This window comes from Dermacentor variabilis, chromosome 1 (genome assembly GCF_050947875.1).
Source record: "Dermacentor variabilis isolate Ectoservices chromosome 1, ASM5094787v1, whole genome shotgun sequence".
Taxonomy (NCBI): domain Eukaryota; kingdom Metazoa; phylum Arthropoda; class Arachnida; order Ixodida; family Ixodidae; genus Dermacentor; species Dermacentor variabilis.
In genome coordinates this window covers 212,138,767-212,161,264 of record NC_134568.1, presented here as the reverse complement: position 1 = coordinate 212,161,264, position 22,498 = coordinate 212,138,767, and the positions used below count along the sequence as shown (strand labels likewise).

General features: G+C 49.2%; 2 protein-coding genes and 1 non-coding gene across 4 annotated transcripts in view; 2 read left to right on the top strand and 1 right to left on the bottom strand.

Moving 5' to 3' along the window:
- Window positions 1-22,498, bottom strand: part of MYPT-75D (Myosin phosphatase targeting subunit 75D) — a 426,156-nt gene that overhangs the window by 354,755 nt on the left and 48,903 nt on the right. The gene's annotated exons all lie outside the window — the stretch shown is intronic.
- Cpsf5 (cleavage and polyadenylation specificity factor subunit 5) overlaps window positions 10,664-22,498 on the top strand; it is a 90,552-nt gene continuing 78,717 nt past the window's right edge. Inside the window, exon 1 of the mRNA XM_075704125.1 lies at window positions 10,664-10,814. The gene's annotated coding sequence lies outside the window, so the exon portion shown is untranslated. The remainder of the gene's footprint in view (window positions 10,815-22,498) is intronic.
- On the top strand, window positions 19,848-19,919 carry TRNAT-CGU (transfer RNA threonine (anticodon CGU)). The gene has a single exon. It is a non-coding gene; the product is annotated as a tRNA-Thr (tRNA).

Here is a 22,498-nt window from a genome sequence, read left to right as displayed (position 1 = left end):
CCCAGGTACAACCACGGGCGTCAGCGCCGAGTTCCCATCCGATCGCTCCAGTGTCGCGATCCCAAACATTGGGTATCGGGGGAGGATCGAGTGTTTATAAACCGCTGTTGTGCGGCTGTTCGACACACTCTCTCAGGCGGTCATGCTAGACAGACACTCTCTCAAGCAGTCATGTTAGACTGACTTACTTTCTCTCGCAGTCATGCTAGACTGATGAACTGCATGTAAATACTGCAAATAAACCCATATTCCTCGTTCTCGATGAGAAGCAGTCCTTCCCTTCATCAACGTCCTCAGCGTGGATAATTTGGACGACGGCATGGGCCAGCGACCTTCTAATTCATGCCCGACTCCAATCTTGACAACGGATCACGAGCGATGGGATTGAGCCCCCAATCCTAACAACACGTAAAGTGCCTCAAGCGACCAGTCCCCAATCCTGACAGCGCGCTTATCTGCCGATCTTTCTACACGACCTGAGAGCTATACTGATTATCTTCATGGCGCATGCTTCGCTTGGTTGGGATGTGCTGCCATCGGCCGCAAAGAAACTTCCGTTCAGGCCAAGAATGCCGCCCGTAGCACATCTCGACCCAGCACTACGGATCAGCGCAAGACAGTTTACAACGGCGAGGGATTTCTTTCTACTCTTCTCCACAAAGGTGATAAAGACAATCTGCAAAAATGCAAAAAGATATGCTTGGATGCATAACCTTGTCGTTGCCCAGCTACGCTAAGAGCGATCGGTTCTGGAAGATGTGCATGACTCTAGTCGAATTGGTGAAGTACGTTCCCTGGACTTCTCATCGGACCATCCTCAGAAGATGCCGAAAAGGCAGAACTGCAAAATGTGTTACCAGAACCGCAACTTCGAACAAAAACTAGACGTTTTGATGGAAAAGTGCGGAGTGCACCTATGCTTCACAAAATCCAGGAACTGCTTCACCGCATGGCATGAGTGATGAACTGGTCTTAGCTTCTTTTTGTATCCGAAGAACGGCGGTGTACAGAGAATTTATATTTTTCAGGCACGCATCATCATCATTATCCTAATCACCATACTATTTTATGACCACTGCAGGACGAAGGCCTCTCCCTGCGGTCTCCAATTACACTTGTCCTGCGACAACCGATTCAGACACTATTCCCGAGTTACTTATCTGGGTTACTAACCAGAGTGTTATTCTTTATACCTTAATTACGTTTTGCTCTTGGAATCCTTCAAGCAGCTCTTTTTCACTAATGTTCAGGAAACCTTCTGATATTACTCCCCTGCTTGTGTTGAGCGAGCGATGTGCAGATATTGCTACGTTAATGTCCCCGATACAGCTGAGTTCAGCGAGCTTTTTAACTTGCTCTTTGTTTGTCAGTTTGAGGAGGAGGTCTCCTCTTGCCAACTTTGAGGCTTTGTGGCTAGGCAATCGTGTTTGCTAGGCATTTAGATACTAGGAAATGTGACAGTTTTCTTACGGTTGTGTTGCCTCCGCTCGCCAATTGGGCCTGCTGGTCCGTAAACCCGCTCAGGTATGACTCTCTAAAGTTCGCGTATATAGCTCACACAGCTCCTTTATTGAACATTCCACTACCCTGCTTGATAATGCCGAGGCCCGGGCTCCATATAGTATACACTGAGCGTCTCAGATCGACTAATAAAAGGCTAAGCCGGCTTTACTTACGTGCATAGCTGAGCAAAGCACTCAGGCCACCAACCTGGACAATCAAACGGCAAACGAAACGACCACCGTGATTTATATGTATATGCAGTCAATCCCTCCTTCCTAGAAATGTACTCAGTTATGCCCAGATGCAAGTCAAATGCGTAAGAAAGCAAAATGGTAAAGTATGATCGAGCTAAGCGCCATGGCGTACCATAAAGAGCGCGGGCGTGCAAATAATTGCGCGCAATCCAAGACGACGCCGCGAGTTACATTATGTGGCGATTCAAGAAGAAACGTGGCGAAAGCTGTCGGTCAGTAACTGCAGCCGAAGGACAGAGAAAAAAAAAAAGACACGAATTACGACGCGCGATTGCGAAGCCGGCTTTGACCGATGCGAGTGGCCTAAACGAAAGATAAAATATAACAAGACGGGATTTTAGATGAATGGTTCTTGCAAGTAGCACACTATGCTGATGAAGATCGGCCAACCCAACAAACATCTCAGGCTTTGCTTTAGACGCGAATTAACTTTGCCATCCATCACAAGAGTCCCTCAACATGCGCGTCGATATAGTCCCGGTAAGTGCTCCCGTTGACACCGAGCAAAAAACAATGGCAGTGACACGTGAAATCAGTTATTGCTTTTATGTCAGCGTTTCCGCAAACTACGCAAGTTTTGATGCTTACGTGAGCTGAACCCAAGGAAGCTACTGCTTATACGTGGAGTACATTTACTTCACCCAACACACTTAAATCGAGAGCGTCTTGTGCGCCCAACCAGCCGCAAGGTTAGTCTTTTAGAAAAGGCAGTAATGCTATAGAAATTAGTACTGTTATAATCGGCCAGCCGGGGAAGCGACCTTCCAGCCTATCCTGCCCTACTGGGACGAATCGCTTGGTGTGGCTCAGAATACGTCGCCTCGGGCAGACCAGCGGCGACAGCAAGGTGTTAAGAACGGCTCGCTGAGATGCAAGTTTTGCCAGCCAGTTGCGACAGCAGCGGCAACCTTGTCTCGGAACGCCGTCGTTACGCTCTAGCCTCGTCGCCATTGTAACTAAACGGGCTCGGCGGACCAACTATCGTTACTGAGCCCGCGGGAACGTCGACGGAGACCCCTTCCCACGCGCCGACCAAGACGCCAGACAATGGGCAGCGGCGGAGGCCACTGTGCAAGGTCCGCTCTGGAATTTAGAGGCGCCGGCTGGGGTCGGGCGTGACCACCTGGCTACGGGGATGCAGGACAATGGGCTACCGGCCGCGCTGCGGGGGTCAGCTCCGAGTTCTACGAAGTCCGGCTGCCCTCGGTTGGGGACCGTGAACCTCGCGCAAGGAAATGCGTGTGTGAGTGTGTGTGTATAAACCGTCCCGCAGAGAGGTGACTTGTTTACGATGACTGGACGGCCGTTTCCATCACCTGGGTATCGGGGGAGGACCGAGTGTTTATAAACCGCTGTTGTGCGGATGCTCAGTACACTTTCTCAAGCAGTCATGTTACACTGATACTCTTTCTCAAGCAGTCATGTTAGACTGATACACTCTCTCAAGCAGTCGTGTTAGACTGATGTAGATACTGTAAATAAACCCATATTCCTCGTTCTCGATGAGAAGCAGTCCTTCCCTTCATCAACGTCCTCAGCGTGGATAAGTTGGACGACGGCATGGGCCAGCTACCTTCTAATTCATGCCGGACTCCAATCTTGACAACGGGTTACGAGCGATAGGACTGAGCCCCCAATCATAACAAAGGCGAGACACGTTTGACGGTTACGGGGTTGATGGATGGCGCTTGGTCGCCGACTACGACGCTGAGCCGAAGGAACTCCTGTGAAAGTGCGTTCGTTATACGCCGCTCGGTAGCTATTGGACCATACCAGGAGTCAAGACGCGCAAATGGAGTCAAGCGTGATACCCCTTCCCATCATACTCCTTACCAGCATCCCTTTCTTCATCTGGGCCAGTGAGCCGTGTGCGCCCGGGGGTATTTCTCCGACGGCGTTCCGTGAACAAAGGTGCCGGATTGTGCGCACTCTCGCCCTCGAGGCGACTACGAACGCTCCGATAGGAAGAGGGTGTGACCGCGGATTTCCCTGGCCTAGGGACTTAGGAAGGACAGAGAGGTAAAAATCGAACACCTTTGGTGTCCTAGTGTGCTCGCCAGAAATATGGAGCCTTCTCACAGGTAGCTAACGCTAGGAGAACAATGTACAGTCGCGATCAATTTGAATGTGATCGCTCGAGCGGCGACCAAAACTAGGAGCAGCGCCACGTTACGTCATCACTGTCGGTCGAGAGGGAAACATCAGATAGCTCCCCTCTCTCTCTTTTGGTGCTCCCTGAAAAGCTGTCACTCCCGTCACCGTTCACGGCATAACCTGCGAATTCATTTCGATTGCGTTATGAGCCTTTGCACGGAGGCGTCATTGTTAGCCAAGATATGCATGAGGAAGCGACGCACACAGATCATTGCCATGAAAGGGAAACAAACGCAAAAAATGTGGCTAGTTGGTCTTGGGGGTGATGGCTGCAGCCTGGAAGAGCATAATAGGGGAAGAAGGCAGCGCAATTTTTTATCTTCGTAGTTCCGAAATCAGTCGCTATGCTGCTTGGAAGGCCCGCCGGTCGATGCTCGCGCGATCACCTTCAAATTGATCGCGACTGTACTGCGCTCCGTGCTCCGGCCAGTACGAGTATCCCTTGTTCTATGTACATAACATTCTAAGTACATTTTAAGTTTGTCCTTCCAATGTAAATAAACCCCATGTTCGGTTCCCCCCCCCCCCCACCATCCTCTCGACCTCGTGCTCTTCACGAAAGAAGCAACCTTCGTCAAGTAAGCGCGGACGACCGCGTGGGCCCGCTTAGCCTCCGTGTGACGCCCGGGTAGCGTAGGCCAGCTGCCCGTTACGAGACGCACCGGCGGCGTAGGCTAGAGAGCGACCCTCTGTGTGACGCCAGACACCGAGACCACTTTCCCGGCTCCTACAGTACAGGGTCGCCCGCAATGTAAGAAAAATGTGAAAAGACGAATAAAAAAAAAAGGGAAAGTTTCCATTTTTACTACAGAAAAGTTATTTCAATGGAAGATAGATTATGTTACATTTAAAAAATAAGAGTTCTGTTTATGGTCCTAGTCAGGTATTTGTCGATCCACATACGGTAAAGTGAAAAAACAGTGTCATCAATACGGTCAGCGAGATGCTATTTGTTAGGTCTATCTATTATCCTTAATTAACATGTGTGCGCGGCTTCCCCAGCTACGCAAGTGTTGGCAGATGAACCTCATATGCGCAAGCCTATTGGCCTTAGTTTCTGAATAAGATACAGCAGCAATCAGGGCAAGTCATACCGCTCAGAGCATGGGTACAGTGGATACTTCGATGTGTGGCGTAGTGCCGGGTAAGGTAACACCAGATACCCTGTCAGTGATCACACCTCATGTTCTAGGGAGCGTGCTTATCTGCACGCGCATACATGTATGATCTGTTACAACCGCATCTCAGAATCTTTTTCATGCGACATAGAAGCTAGTCATGAGAGAAGTAAAAGTCACTGCCTTAATTGAATGAACTATTTTGTTCTGGAAAAATATGGGAAAGCAATAAACATTATTTTGGTGAAATCACAGAAAGATGAGCCAACAGAAAATACCTATACCTATATATATATATATATATATATATATATATATATATATATATATATACATAAAGGAAGGCTGGAAAGTTGACCAGTCAAGAGTCCGGTTGTCTACCCTGCGCTAGGGCAAGAGAGTAGGTGAATAGAAAGAAGGGGAGAGAAAGAGATGGGAGTAGAGAGACGTCCACGAACAGCGCTACAGATTCAAAGGCGCTCGCACAAGACGTTCTCAGAAAGCACACAAGTGCCTTTAGTGCCTTCTGAGCCGATGATCGGTGGAGACGGTAGAAGACAATAGAAATATATAAGCTTAACAAATTGCTATATCTTCTATTCTTTTTCTCACTTTTTTCTATCGAAGGCTTTTAACAGTGCACTGTTAGGAAAAACACGCCATTAGGGTTCTGGCACTGACGATGGCTTAAATGTGACATGAACGCCTGAGGCAACTTCCATTCACAAACATACGCCTCACGCGCCATATCCGTCTCGCTTTTCTCTCCGGTAACGTGAAGTGTTAAACTTATACGCTGGCCCGGATACTGACCAGTTTATGTAGACACATGGACGAGCAGTGTATCGATGTCAGCCATGCATATATAAGCATATAGAACAACGCGGCCGCAGTGGACTAAAAACATCAGTAAGCGCCATATCAAACGATCGCTGTAAAGCATCTGCCTTCAACCACTTCGGACACCGCAGCAATGGCAATCCACAAATTTGGCCGAGAATATGCCTGGCTAACTAAAAAAATTATGACAGCCCGACGAGCGAAGCACTGACAGCGATAGCCAGTGCGGGTGTTTATGTATACGGCAAGGCTTGCCCACAGGACCATGAAATACGAGGCTCTGGCATGGGCCCAGTTTTCAGAACACCGTCTCCTGGATCGGCCCACTTTACCCTGCGAGAAACCAATTGAGCTGACGCGCCAAACCCAGAGAAAGAAGGCAAAGAAAGCGTAGCCCTGATAAACAAATTATGTGCTTGAAGGTGGATATTTCTTGCGATGAGAGTATTTAGCTACCGTTGGTTATTTCATCGCGTCATTCAGTAGAGAGAAAAGCCGATCATCGGCACTTACAGGCCAGTATAGATGGGCATATAAGGAGATTCGTCAGCCTCGCAACCGCTCCGACGTAGTCTACTCGGCGAGAAACATACATATCTCTCACCCTCGCCACATGTCTCGGTCAGTGAGCTGGTTTACGGTTAGAAACGCCATTATACCGACCAATGACCACGGGAAGTGGTTCAAGTGGAAAAAGAAACTATCGCGTAAGAGAGAACAGAGAAGAAAAAAAATATCTGCACTTCCTGCTTTGACGCACTCTCGGCTACAATAGAGGCCCACAGAATTTCGTTCTTTTATTTTAAACTGAACTTTTCTTTGGCTGCTCCCCTTTGTTTGGACCGAGTAAACTGGGTCGATCTCGGAGACACTATAATCAACGCTGGGACATTCCCTAAGACCACGTTATGAGAGCTGGCGACTTAGTGGGCCGATCTTAGCGCCAGTACACGATGTGCACCCTCGCGATAGTTTGTAACGCAGCCCGAAGCCCGAGGTAGTGCAACGCCACAGCACCCACAGGCCTCATAGCAACAACCAATAGGCGATGTCTAAAACAAGGCGTCTATGACACGTTTCCGCCTTCCAAATCACTTCCGGCGCATGCAGCCAGCGAAAACATGCCTCCCAGATCTGTTTCTGTTATAAAGAGAGCAGCCGCTGGGGCGAGCACGTGGACGCCACCTGTAGGGTGGCGTCCAATTACACCACATAGCAGTGAGTGACGACGGTGATCAAAGTGGAGGCGAACGCACTTGCCAACAGGTGAACGACGCACTATCGCGCTCAGTACGAGAAGCGAGAGCGCTTTGCCACGCGGTTTCGCGTCGTAGCGATAGTACCTTGCATTCCGGCTGTGGGTTCGTGTCAACAAGGGAGAAAGGAAGGGTGGGAAGATGGCGGGACCCCACTTCTCCAGCCTTAGAGGGGCGGGGGCATAGCTTAAGCAATCGGTGGCTGATAATCCACCTTGTGCTGTAGATATTTCGCCACTCTTGGAAATGTTCCACGGCCGCTGTACTCGGAGCAATGTACTCAGCGGTATGTAACGTCAGATTGCCGACAGACGAAGTTATGTCTTCGTTTTTTTTTTTCCCCTTCCAGACAGTTGGGCTTTGACTTTGAACATGGCAATTCCTTCAGCAAATAATGTTCACAATCCGATCGCAGAAGCATCAAGCTAGAATTCAGAAACCTTTCGGACAATATATACGTAAGTGTTGTGAGGCTTAGACTCGAAGCGCTCAGTGCAAACGCGCTTAGTAAAAACAATTTCGACGCGCAAGACTAGCGCAAAAAGGTCAAGCACAACCCGACTTTCGCATGAAATGGTCAGTAATTCGACGACAAGAGGTTTTGCGTTGAAACACCTATTTCAGTGGCGAGTGTGCGTTCCGATAGTGGGTTTTCGAAATCATAACCTTGACAGTATTAACGTACACCAGAACCGATACTGTAGAATGTTTGATCTGCGAAGTACGTTTGCCCGCGTACGACTGCGTTGCGCTAGTAACCCGAGTGATGCGTCGTATATTTAATATTTGGATGGTATACAGCAGCGACGTAAAAAATGGAGCATGTCGATAAACGCTGCTAAATACGAATACACATTTACTCGCAACTGTACGTCAGTTCAGCTGAAAAATATTCAGGGCATGTGCCCCATAATACAGCTGAGTACCTAGACGTGTATTTCAAAGCAAATCTTCCCTAGGAACAAAGAAACAAAAAGTACGCCTTTTCGAAAATTCTGCCAACATTTAATTGTCTACGCCGGAATTTTCCTGAGGCTCCACCGAAATTTTCTGCTTTACTAATTAATGCAATACCGATTGGGACCTACGCCCGCGAAGTATGGTACGCCGAATTTACCAGCTTATGCCTAATGCTAAAACATGTCCTAAAGTCGTGCCGCGCCGGTTTATCATATAAGCAACTATGGCACCCGTACTAGAATCGCGTCCACCACAGATGAGCATGAAATTGGACCCGCTATCTAAACGTCGCGGAATAAGAAGCTCCAACTTCTGCATAGAGTTTAACGTGCGCAGTATCCTTGCACAAGCTTACCTCTTAATTTCAAGAACTGACCATCAACGGAACATTCATGAAATAAAGTGTCGCACAAATGCTTTCGAACACTTATGATTTTACGCATGCAAATCAATTATTTGACACCTTCAGCGAGTTTGGGGAGTTCGTAAGTAAAACAGCTATAAGCTGTTAGGCGTTTCGCTACACATTAAAATGCCGTGCTACATCATCTTAAGATCCCCTCAGCGATTGACACGCGGACATCAGACAGCATGGCGGCCGGCGCTTTTTGTGCCACCGGTGATCGCTGGGTGATCGCCGAGGAGGCCGAACGCAGCTGCGATGCATCAAAAAGATTCTCGTTTTCATGTGACACAAAAAAAAGCATCGTCTCAGTGTCAACGGCGCCCACCGATGGCGCAGTAAAGTACCGGCCGCCATGTTGTCAGAGAATCGCGTTTCAGTCGCTGAGCACTGTACATTATATTTGACATTACCTTCGATCCTTCTTAACTTGGAACCGATAACGTAAAAAAGTCACCCCTGATATGAAGCCAGATGAGTTCAGGGACCCTACGGAATTGGCTTCATCCTGTTGTCGCCATCAGCTTTCGAGAATATTGAAACTAATTTCATCTACACCACTGTGGAGTCACATGCGGCGAAAAGCAACCGCGGCGTGTCTTTGGAATACATCAAGATCAAAATCCCGGATGCAGCATCAACATGACAATACATGACACCACGCAATCGGTGTTGCATCATCTCAGCGATTAGGCGAAGAAAATTTTTGTACCTGAAGAAACACTAGGAGACAGTTACTTTGCCCACACACATGGAGACGTTGCTGCGCTGACTTCTAACCGTGCTATTGAAACCAAAAGATTGCTTTTTCGAGTTCGTAACATACCTGTCGGCACTAAGAACAGACCCGAAAAGCGATTATGTTCCTGAGCTGTCTTCGCGTTCCAGATGAGGCTATAAGCCGATTTGATGTAACTGTCTGCAGCGCGAGTGACGCACGAGGATGTGTTCCGATCTTTGGTTGTGCCATACATACTTCACAGATTCGAAGACCCCCTTCACCCCCACCCCGCACGAAACCATAATGCTGCGCGCGTGCCCGAACAGGCGTAAATTGGCGGGGCAAATTATGCCATTATTTTCTGTCATCCGCTCGCAGCACCGTTTGTAATGTCAGCTAGCAAAGATGATCATATTGGTCGCCGCAAGTGCGGAGGAAGCGCCCCTCCGATTCTGCAATACAATCCTGGCAAGTCACGTGGCATAGTTTTCCATGAAAACCGCAAGTGTGCGAGCTTTCGCGAAAATGGCCGAATAATATGAATTAGTTTGGCTGTCCCGTATAAGAAGCTGCAGATATGGCTAATTATTCCTGCGGGCGGTGGAGTCTGCCGACTGTTGTAAAGAACTAATTGTATAAGTGCTTACTAACGAAGAGATAATGCATTACTGCTCGCTCTCTTTGTATAATTAGCCTATTTATGTAATCACAGGAGTACCCCTGTCAGTTCTTTATAAACTCCGGGAGTTTTGCCGTATAGAACTTTAACACGTAACTCCTACATGACTTTCTGCAATAAACTTGATAACGGACAACGGACAATCGCCGGCAAACACAGGACAAACGTCTGTACTTCGTCCTTTGTCCGCACGCGCAGCACAACATACGTAATCAAGCTAAATAAACTAACCTGCTAGCATACACATATGTAAAACACGTATGCTACATTACACGTCTTTGAAAACACGTTTGGGAACGTTAGCGTCGTCATGCTGTGTCATGTGGCCGCGCGTCTGTAGTGCACAACCAATACTGCACCAGTGTGGCATTGCTACAAGTCCGCCGCTGCCGTCTACGCCAATTTCTGCGTACTATTCTCAAGTGGAAGCAGTTACCCGATTGCGTTGGTCCTTGTACGACTGAGGCACGGTTGCGCACTTTCTTTATTGAATTAAGTCATTTTCTCGTTCGACTTTGCATTTTGTCTATTTCAGATGCCCCCCTCCCCCATCTCCAACTTTATTACACCTTATTTTCTTTATTTCGAGAGCAGTTTAATTAATACATTTAATTTACATATAATTTGGTTCATTTATCCCGCCACTCGGTTCGCGGTCTTTCCCCTACAGTGGGCTGTCCCAAAGCGCATAATGATCATCATCATCAAATCTAAGGGACTTGTCAATGCGCGAGACAACGTTCGTTCCGCATAAAGGAAGACGAAGTTTAGACTTGGGCAACGTGGCCAAACCCGTCTCGTGCGCTTGCGTTCTATCAAGGAGGCAACAACAGCGTTGGCCAGCAGACGTGCACGTCGCCAGTGAGAAGCAGTGCGAGAACTACCGCTGGATCACGGTGACGTCGGAGCAAGTCAAAGCTGAGACGGTGAGTCCCGTCCGTATTCGAGTGCGAGAAACTGGGGGAGCTATGCCTCGAGCAGATATTTGACCGGCCTGGTTCGTTCGTTACTACAGTACCGCGACAACTAGTACGGAAATGTCGAACGAAGAAGAAAACAAGCGGGAGGCTGCGAGAGGTGAAATTCTTAAAACGAGACGGGCACGTACGCAGTTTCGTTCACCCGCGAAACGAGACTCGCACCTTGGCGCAGCCTGGACAATCGCGCGGGGCGAAACCGAACGTCGGCTTTTCGAACGCGTACAAGATAGCGGCCCAGTTTGGTGGTTGGCCAGCGCAGTTCTGTTACATCATCCGGGACACCGTATTTGCACGAATATACGCGAGCGTTTTCTTTCTTCCTTTTTCTTCTAATTTCCGGCCTCAGAACGCTCCTCGCGTTATGTTCGGCTTCGTGAAACGTGCAAGCGTAATATATTTTTCGCAGGGGCCGGAAGTCCCCCCTAGCGTCATATTTGTGGTCGCGTTATTTACGTGCAAATACGGTAATTGAAGAGTCGGACATGAACGACGCAGTAATGCTTTCATTACACAATCGCGCTAAGCAGTTCTGAAAAAAAAAAAAAATGCGTTGCGCATAAGAGAAAAGGAAGTCTTCGCGACCATTGGAATTTTGAAATTGCAGAAAACCGGCAATTTTCAGAAAACCGGCAACTTCCGTAGCCCTGCACAAAAAAAGAAGTATGAGTCTCCTATTCGGTCGTTTAGATGTTGGTAGCTAATAATTTCACTAAAGCTTAAAATTAATGTCACTGCCTACACTGTATACAAAAATTAGCCGCGTACTCAAAAGCGGCGTAGTATATTGATCTTTTACGCTACATATGTCCCAATAGACGTAGCTCAGATTTCAACATTTGGCGATTTTTATTAAGTTTCTCTTTATACGCTATCATCTTCTGAACTGGTTCAGTACCATATCGAGCAAAGCAATTCCTCCGCTCCCATACATTTAGAAAGGAGTTCCCGAGCTATAGCACATTTCCCCATGACGTGCAGCTCGGTCCACAAGCTTTTTTTCGCATTCCGCCCCCATCGATCCTCGGGGCGCCTTGACACCCGCGAGTGGCGGAGGTCACGCAACCGACTTGGCGGCAAATGCTCGCTTCGGTCGACGAGTGACCGTTTCCGGTCAGTCGCTCGCGGCTCGATTTTTCAACGTATACAACTGCAGTGGATGTCAGAATACGCGGGACATTTCCATGGGTGTACATACCCTGTACGTTTTTGTAACTTAGAAGCGTGAACTGCTGGGCCAGTTGGTTCCTGTTCAAAGAAAAAAAAACAGCGAAAACCAAGATGCAGGACCAGAAGGCACACAGTGGGCCTCCTTCTGGCCCTGCGTCTTGGTTTTCGCTGGTTTTTTCACTTTAAATGTTTCTTTACTGAACATACTTCTGAATCTTTTTTCGCGTTAACCACGGTCACTTAAATTCATAAAACAAGATTTCGTTGTAACCTTGGCGACTCTGCAAAAAAAAAAGGGGGGGGGGAACACAGTATACCTTGTGTACCCATCACTTCATCAGTAATACTGTTCTTTAGCAACAAACTGCAAACGTCAGGCCCATAACACGACAATAATAGACAAACTGTACGACCGAATGACAGGCGCGCTCTTTCCCAGTTCAGCGCTCAGACGAAAATCCCTACTCCCTCCCTCCATTTCTCTCTCTCTCTCCATTTCCTCGAGAAGTGGCATTCATCTAACAATTCGCTTCGCAACCATCGTCAGAAAATGCTCGGCGCGAAGTCATCACATATCGTTTGACAAGCCGGCGTGTTGCACTATATATACGCACAGCCTCCGAGCGAGATTAATATCGAGCGTGATACTTCATTCGGACCGGCAGGACGCCACGTAACCAAAGGGTATACAGTAAAAAAAAAAAACAAAAGTGCGACGATTACGATACTCCCCAATGCGAAATTTGAGCGCAGCTTTATACGTGTTTTCATTTCACGATGTATTGAGGCAAAAACATTTCAGACCGAAATCACCGCCTGGCAGTAGGTCAGTGCCTTCAGCACTTTTGCATAGGGAGGGGCAATGTGGAAACAACGCAACATGGTGGCGGCAGCAGCGTTATATAATAATACCGATTCCAGCGACTCGAACGAGAGCCGATGACTACGTTGCCAGCGTCCTCGCGGCGGTCGTAATGCGCGAAACGAGAGCGACACATAAAAAGGACGCCAATCCGCTCACCGCCCTCATGAAACTTCCATGGTATCTCGTTCCCGTTCGTTAAATCTTTATGGACGAGGAATTTATCATTCGGGATCGGCTATATTGGGGGCAAGTGTGGCAAACAACATTACTATGCCTCTGGCACTGCTAGCACGACTTACGAGAAAGCAGCAATCCGATGGACATTAGCGAGACATAAGCAGTGCCTCCCCCCCACCCCCCTTCCTTTTTTCTCCGCACCCTCTGGGAGCATAGCACGAAAATACGCGTTCGCTTCGCGCGCGCAGATCTTGTTGATGCGGGGAGGAAAAAAGGGTTGGACGTGAGAGGCGCTATCTTTCGTAAAACAATGCACCCGGGACCGGTGCTACTTGGGCGTTAATGCCATTGCAGTGCAGCTGGCCGCTGAAGCAGTGATACTTAGAGCAAGAGACTCGCCGCGTTAGCTCGGTGATGTTCAGTCACTGAGAACGAAGACGCGGCTCCGATTTCCTGCCGCGGCAGTATAACTCGTCACACGGGCACCCGCAAACTCCCTTTCAATTCCGTCTTATTTATCTCGAGGGAGATGCGCTCGGTGTCACACGGTCTCCCTTCCACTAAGGGAATTCAACGGGGCATTTCGTTACGAGAGGTCGGCGATCTCCCTAGGCGGCTGAAGGGAGTACTCTCGTGCCCATACTTGTAAAACTGATGATTTAATTATTGTTCGCGTGAAAATTGATGTTGCGCGTGTTTAGTTTCTATTGAAGTAAATGAGCGTTAAAGCACAATTCAGCAACAGTTCGCTTGCTTCTGCACAAAACTCTCGACCAAGGCCGCTTGGCCTTGGTCGAGAGTTTTGTTTTTCTCGTCTTTCAAAGCGTTTACACGAACCCGACAGAATCGGATCGAGTCCGCTTGTCGGGCTGGACTATGTCGAGCTCGTGTAAACGCAAGCCGGCCGGACTGAACAAGAGTCGCCACAGGCTCAGCCAGCCCGACTGCACGGGGTAGGTTGGCCCAGCCCGTCTGCAGTGCGCATGTAAACGCGGATGGGTCCGGCCCGCCTGCGCCGAGACTTGTGCGAGAACATTGAGACGTCGCGATTTACGTACCAACAGCGGGAATAGTATCAGGACAAGGCCAAGACAAGGCACTGTGCAGTGCAACCTCTGCGGTAAGACCCACGAAAGAGAACTGTTGCAGACGGCAGATGAAACCGGAAGCCCAGTTCGAACGCGTTGGTGTCTCGGCTCGACGCTGTGTGCCGTCGTTGTCCAGACTCGTCAGAAGCGATATTTGATCTCTTTGGACGAAGGTTCATCCCTAGCGCTGCCACCAGTTGTTGGATCTGGAGACGATACCAATTGCTGTCCCCCAGATTTTTGGAACTTGCCGTTGGGGGCGGGAGTTGGCCGAGGTTGAGGAGGACGTCGGGCTGAAAAACTGGAGGTTTATTTACATAATTTACAGTGAGAGTACAAAGAAATTAACAGTCATAAAGTCATTACGGGCCGGCAGCAACTCGGACGCTGCGGCCCGTGGCAAGACGCTCGAAAGAGATGAATGAAGGAATGCTATCTTGGTGCTCCCGGTCTCCGGCTTTTAAGCCCTTCGGTGTATCGAAGTCACGTCACGTTCGGCCAATCGGCGAGCACGCTCAGGTGGCGCCATTTTCGGCCAATCGGCGAGCCCGCTCAGGTGTCATTTTCGGCCAATGGTAGGCGCCCGTGCAATTGTCACACCCGGCGCACAGGGTCGCTGCTTGGGCCCCAATTGTCCGAGCGCTTACTTCTCTCTGCGGTATTGCCTCGCTGTTTTCCCTGTTTTCACCCTGTTTTCCGCTCCCTTTGATTACCCCTACCTCTTTCCTTTTTTGCTCGTCCTGAGCTGCGCTACTAGCCTTAAACAGTTATGACATACCAACTCGCCCAAACTGCCACGCTTTTGCCTCGCTGGCTTACAAGCTCCGTCACAATAGGCGGAAGGGGCGACGTTTCAGTGCTACAAAGCAGCTTTGCTCGGGCCGTATGTTACCTGGAACCGTGCCAGGCTCTCGCTACACTTTCGGGAAGAGTCAAGCAGTGAATCGCTCCACCTGCAGCGTAAGAGGTGGGGGACGCCAACTCGCTTGCACGTGCCGCGCCTCGGGAACGGGGTAGATGTGCTTCTGCGCTCCTTAATTAGCTGTGGCACGATTCGATGTGGTCTGGTGAACTCGAAAGAGGCTCAGGAAAAGGTCCCGTATCTAACAGCGAGTTCCTGCAAACGCGGTCACGTCGGGCTCGGTAAGCCCAATTCCCGATTGGATCCGCTCGCGTTGGGTTCGTGTAAACGCGGCCTTTGTCGGGCTAGTCGTGCAGTGGTCGGTGTGGTCACTCGTGACTGACACCGGCAGGGTAGACAAGGGTAGACACGCACGAAATGTTGCGTTTTAGTATAGTTTGCAGCAGTTCGGGGTCCGGGGAGCAGAACACAGGACCAACTCGCCACGCAGCAAAAGAAAACACAGATAAGCACAGGGTGGCTAGCGTCTCTGTCAGCCCTGCTATGTTTAGTAAGCACACGTAATCTTATTGAGGTGTATGCATGTCTTTCGCATCAGATATGTTGAATATCTCATGGAAGGAGCGTTAACTATGATAGCTACGAGGGTAATTAGAAGTTACATTCTTGTACTTTTACAAAACCCAAACACCGCTGAATACGCCTCTGGCGGCTACACTTAAAAACTCCTTATTTGGCCGTGTGATACGACCACAACTTCCATGAGCTCGAACTTCCTTAGAAAGTCTCGGGCTCTCTTAACCTAGAAGAATTTGTGAGTGCCCGTCTGACACGGGTACAACATTCGCATAGGAGACCAGAACAGAAACTTTCGTATGCTTACATTCCATGTACACGTTAAATAATCTCAGGCCAAAATTTGGCCAGAGCCCTCTACTACAGCTACTCCCGTAGCACGCGGTGTCGCTTTGCTAAAATCAATAAATCAATGGCAACGTGGTTCGGAGTCAGGCTGGCCCGGAACAATGTTTTGCATACTATATATCCGCCGCGGTGGCTCAGCATAGCTACGACGTCGCGCTGCTAAGCACGAGCTCACGGGTTCGGCTCCCGGTCGCGGCGAAATGCAAAAACGCTCGTGGCTTTTAGATTTGGGTAAAGGCCAAAGAAATACAGCTGGTAAAAAATTAATCTGGAGTCCCCCACAACGGTGTGCCTCACAATTAGATCGTGCTTTTGGCACGTAATACCCCCCCCCCCCCCAATTAAATCTGTGCTTTGTTTTGTGTACAGTTCCAGACGTACATGTTTTGGGCACCCTCAATAAAGCCAGGATCCTGCACGTGCGAGCGCGCACTTATCGATGATTTTGCGCATAGCAGGGTTTGTTGAATACACCAAATTTCCACATGGCACGACGAGAGATGACACAAACTCTTTAGGAACAATCGCTGCTTTGGTCACGTAATTCGTACACAGGGCGTATTCAAGTGGCGTCACGGACACCGTATTGTGGTCTTACAGCTTCCGCAGCGCTGCTGTAGATAAGCGCGGATGAGTCTTTCACCGTGTTCCCTGCAACACATTGGGCCTTTTCGATTATGCAGTCCCGGACTGTCAGCAAACCGTCTGCGGCTTCCGGTCTGACTAGTCCGGACATAATTAAGAGCGCGTCACAGTCACGTGGCCCAGCTGTCGGGGAGTGTCCGATGTTTCGTTCGAAAGCACCGTGACCGAAAGTCAATAATAATATAATAATATTTGGGGTTTTACGTGCCAAAACCACTTTCTGATTATGAGGCACGCCGTAGTGGAGGACTCCGGAAATTTTGACCACCTGGGGTTCTTTAACGTGCACCTAAATCTAAGCACACGAGTGTTTTCGCATTTCGCCCCCATCGAAATGCGGCCGCCGTGGCCGGGATTCGATCCCGCGACCTCGTGCTCAGCAGCCCAACACCGTGACCGAAAGTCAGTCTCCTGGCTGCCGTCGCCTGCTCGTAGAGACTCGCAGATAGCCCGCTACCCAGCGAATTCATTAGCGTGGCCTCCTAAATGGTACAGTCTGAGGCCACGTCGCCGACACAAACATGAAGTATGCATAGTGGAATCGCAGCCTGAGCGCATAGAACGTGTTCGCAAAGCGCTGTTTACGTCGCGCTCTTACTCCCCGTGCCCCTTAAACGCTATATATATACGCTAGCTCATCGCCTGCAAATTTTAAGCGGTATTCCCACACGGACACAAGCAAGATCGCAGTCGTGCCACGTCGCTGTTCCCGCCAAAGCACCCGCCGATATCCCCAAAACTCGTTAGACCGTCTACCAAAGGCCCGACGCCTGTCTAGGACAGAGTGCGTGTACACCGTCTACTAATCCTGCGCGTCCAAAAGCAAACGCTCGTAACTGGTAAATGAAGGGGTCAGCATACAGTTAGAACTCGATCTAACGAAACCCAATTTTACCAAGTTCCCGATTTAACGAAGAAATTTCCATTCTCCGGCAAGTACACATAAAGTTGAATATTGTAATTAACCCGAACTTACAGCTTGCGTTAAACCCGATTTAACGAAGCTTTTCCAGAAATAAATGAGTAAAAAAAGATCCGATTTCGAATTTTGACGCAGATGGGATTTTCTTCGAGCGTTGTTACGATCGGCCAGAAGGGGTACTGAACTGCAAATCTTTCACAGCCCGCTGCAGTTGTTTCGATCGACCTGCGGTGTTAGCGATCTTCGGAGAAGCGACCTTCGAACCTTTCCCAGCCCGCTGCGACGGGTCGCTTGGGAGAACCAACGATGCGCCCCCTGCGGACAGCCAGTGGCGCCAGCAAGTCTAGCCCCGTTCCGCGAAACGAGTATTGTTAGTTGATTCGCTGTCGTTTTCACGGTCTACTTGGAGCAAGGGAACTCCTCGAAAAGGCTGTTTTGCGGTGCTTTTTCACGGGCCCCAGAAATCATCACAGTCAATGGGCAGACGCGACGTCTAACTGCGGGGTCCGCTCTGAAATCAAGAGGCGCCTGCTTTGTCAAGCCTATCAACCCCTGCCTACGGGAACCCTCTCACCTCGGTGTGTTCAGTGAAAGACAAGTGCGGAAGTGAGTGTGTGAACCCTCCACCTCAAAGGCGGGTCGGCTTCGATGACTTTGGATGCTCCCATTGGACGAAGGTTGAACCGCAGTTTTCCCTCACTTAGGGATCTAGGCAGGACAGTGTTTTTAAGCAGCCGTTTCCGGCTGTTCGGTGTGCTTTCTTTTTCAGTCATGCTAGACTGTTGAAATGTAACGTTCTCCACCCTTCATGTAGAAGGGTGGAGAACGCCATACACAACAACTCCGGCGGTTGCTGTGTATCGAGCAGCCACGCGGGCCCCATTTCGAAAGCGATATGCGATGAGTACAGAGTCTCGGCTATGTCTAGGTGCGCCGAGGGCTCATAGCTTCTTGTGTGCTGTTTTCGCCGCTTAGGTCGCGTTGAAGTGAGGCAGCGCGAAGGTCAATGCGCTCCCTGCTGCCGCGGCGCTTCCTCACTCCAAAGTTCTGACAGCGAGTTCACACGGTCATCGAATGAGGTGTACATGTTTGCTTGTGCGCGCGCGACACCATGCTTATTTAGTTAGTAAACAAATGTTTACAAGTTTATACCGCCAACAAAACTACTATCCTTACTTCCTACAGCTGTTGTTAAGAACGGCTTGCTGAGGTGAAAGTTTTGCCAGGCAGGTGCGAGAGCGGCGTCGACTTTTCCTGGAAAGCCACCGCCATTATCTAGCCAAACGGCGTCACTAAGTCTACTGTGTGCGGAGGACAATACGCCGCGTCCTCGACTCTTCGTCGCGAGATTGCCGAGAGGAGTTCGACGAACCAGGCTTTGTGACTGAACACGCCACCACCGACCAGGTCTGCAGTGAGCAAGGGAGTTCCCGAGGGAACGTATTTGGAGGCTCCGTCCCACGCACCGTTCCTGACGTAAGCCCGGAGTTCTGCGAAGACCGTCTGACTTCGGTGGGGTCCGTAAAACCGGTGCGGAAGTGTGTGCGTGTGTGCCCTCCAGCTCAAAGGCGGCTCGTCTACGATGCCTGGTCGAACGGTTCCCTCACCTAGGGATCGATGGAGGACCGAGTGTTTATAGAGAGAGAGAGAGAGAAATAACATTTACTCGGACCATCGAGGTGTACAAACCGCTGTTCTTCGGCTGCTCAGTGTACTTTCTCTCCCAGTCATGTTAGACTGATGAACTGCAACGTCCTTATGTAGATACTGTAAATAAACCCATATTCCTCGTTCTCGATGAGAAGCAGTCCGTCGCTTCAACAAGGTCCTCAGCGTGGATAAGTTGGACGACGGCATGGGCGAGCTACCATCTAATTCATGCCCGACTACAATCTTGACAACTGCTTACGAGCGGTGGGATTGACCTCCTAATCCTCACACTGTCTACTAATTTGCTATCGCAATCGATGCGCTGCCTTTCCGACAAAACTGCGACTTTTTTTTGTTATCACTTGAGAGGTCAAGCCCGGGGACAGCGTTTTCGTTTACATCTTTCTTACCAGCCGCACAGCAGCAAGAGGCACACCACTAGGTGCGGCACGTGAATAAAAGAGTGCCATTATCTGTCAACAAGCGTGTTCAGGTTTCACGTGTGGATTTATTCACCACTCGCCTTCACCCAGAAAGATCCCGTACTCGTGACGCCTGCGGCAAAAAGGATGTTCCACATCCGCCGCCAGGGTTTGTGAGTGGTGGCGCTGGCTAACACCTTCAGGGTTAGTTCTAGTAGTAACACATAAAATCCCCAGAAAGTGGATGGGAGAACAGCGCCGGAGTAGCTCAACTGGTAGAGCATCGCACGCGTAATGCGAAGACGTGGGATCGTTCCCCACCTGCGGCAAGGTGTTTTTTCCTTCACTTTTATTTCCATTATATTTATCATTTCTTTGTTTCCATTAGTAAGTACAAGGAATTTCCCCTGTACTGAGCTTGGTTTGTTTGTTGGCTTTTTAAGCTTATATTATGCACGTGAAGTATATACGGTAAAATAAGCGAATTTGTTGTTTGTTTTTTAAACGAGTTAATGAAACTACGGTCAAATTATTGTAGATGACAGGTAACCCTTCCTTCAGATTTTTCGAAAGACTGAACGAACTAAAAGTGAAAGGAAACAACTTGCCGTCGGTGAGAGCCGAACCCATAACCTCCGCACTATTTCTGCCAGCGCCTGCCTTCACATCAGACCACGGTGTAAGAAATAAACTTTAGGTGTCGACACTACGCCCAACGTCGCGAGCGGATAGTGTTCGGCGCTCCTCGCGCTTCCCTGACAGGTGGCGCCACGACAAGGGGTCCCACGATGTCGCGGCGGCCCGTTGCGGGATCGTTCGCTGCCATGGCATGTATTAGCGTGTATTTAAGTATGCAAAACGACTGAAGTGTCACACCTGCGGTAGACACCGCGTCGTTTCAATTTTCCTCCTGTTATATTCAGCATGCATATTGGAACACCGGAGGGAACGCTGCTTTCTCGTCCATCGAAGCTCATAACCGCGGTGCAATTTACTCCAGCTTTTCTCCCACCTCTCCGACCTATGAGACGTCGTTCAGTGCACGGTTAATTATCCCGCTTCAGCAATCCCGCTTTGAGCGGCGCTGCTGAAAGAGATTGCATGCATTCACGAGAGTGGACAGAAAACGCATGTAATGAAAGCAGACACAGTCACTCGATTTCAAAGCCTTGTTCTGCTCTGGGGATAGCCCGGTTTCACACTTCCAGACGAGCATTCTCTGCATAGGCTTTAAAAAGCGGCACTTCAACCGCGCAAGCTCGGTAGCCCGAACTGCAGCTCGGCACGAAGCACTTGTTTCCCACAATCGCACCTAATCAGCTTCTGGCCCCGGCTGGCATTGACGGGTTTGCCGAACAGCAGTCAGGACATCGTAACCACGAGCCGCATACAGGCGGCGAAAAACGTCCACAGGCACGGCCCGCGCCACAACTGTAGCTTGCGATACGAACACCAGAGCACCAAACATCGGAGCAAAATACCGGCACAAACCAAAAGAAACATTGTGGGTGGAAGGTGCAAACCACAATAGAAAGTCCAGAAACTGAATTTCCCACACTCAAATACACTGTAGCATGACAAAACACGGAGAACAGCTTGAAACGTCGCCGATAGTTGAACCAACCGCTCCTTCTGCCGAAGGGGAAAGAAGAATATGCCTCGCCGCGCTCGGCCCCATCGGCCCCCGAGCAGCATCAGGCCGTTTTAAAAGATAACGATGGTTTACTCACAGGAAAGGTGAACAAGTCAGACTCGTATCTGAGGCATACCACTCTGAATGTTTACGGCCTTTAGATAAATTGCGTTTTATTCTGTTTCAGGGACCCTATTTTGTAATCACACCCACGAAAATCACACATTGCCAACGACATGCTTGTAAATCCACCCACGATAAAGGTGTTTCTTCTTGCAAATCACTAATATTCAGGGGTGCATAGAGTGTCGCATAGAACTGCGACAGGCGCACCGATGGCGGTTACCTATATCACATTGAAAAATATAGTTATAATAAGTGATACAGGGACTAGCGCTATAATTTATGCAATATAATTTTGTTTATCGGTAATGCGTAACCAGCTTTTAATAAAGAGCAAGAAAGCCGTGACATACGCCTACTCTATGTATAGTGCAAGGCCGACTACACGTAAAACCTCCCTCATAATTTTAACCCAAACACGCCTCAAGCGCATTTTTGTTTCTCCTGCGAATGACGCTGGAGGTTTCTGGTTGAGGTACCTTGAATGCAGCAGCTCAATGCGTCTCCTCCAAAGCATTTTATGTTTGGACCTAACAGCCTATATGTTTGTAAAATTAAAGCCATTATAAATATATTTTCATTGTTAGAGTTGATTTTGATGGCGGCTGTATATGAGCTATAATAAGCCAGCGAAGCTTCATTTCCTAAAAAAAAAAAAAACAGTCGTCTTAATAAAATGCCGCTTAGAGCGATCGCTATACTACCATGTCGGTCTTCGCGAGCCAATTTGAATAGGGACGGCAGCTGTGGCACGACGAAGGTCTTTGAGGCATCCCAACGTATTCAGAGGCGACAGTCACAGGCTACATATAAGACAGTATGTCGTTGCTAGCGGGCCCGCTGCATCTTAAGGCGCGCAATATTCACGCGCAGCCGTGTCGAAGGCACGGATTTCATTCGCGATTGGAGCTTGATTAAAAGGAGCTCGAGCCGGCCGCAATGCGCGAAGAAATTATGCGCCGCAGAGTAATCCACAGTCCTATATGCAGACTGATAGAATCAAGTAGGGAAATTTATCTGTGAACCGGACATTCAAATTTCACGGCGCCAGAGAAAACCGCAAGACAGAAAGGATAGAAGAAAGAAAGCGACCGAAGACGACGCTGTTCTCAAGTATTCAAACACGCTGCGCGATAGAATTACACTGTACAA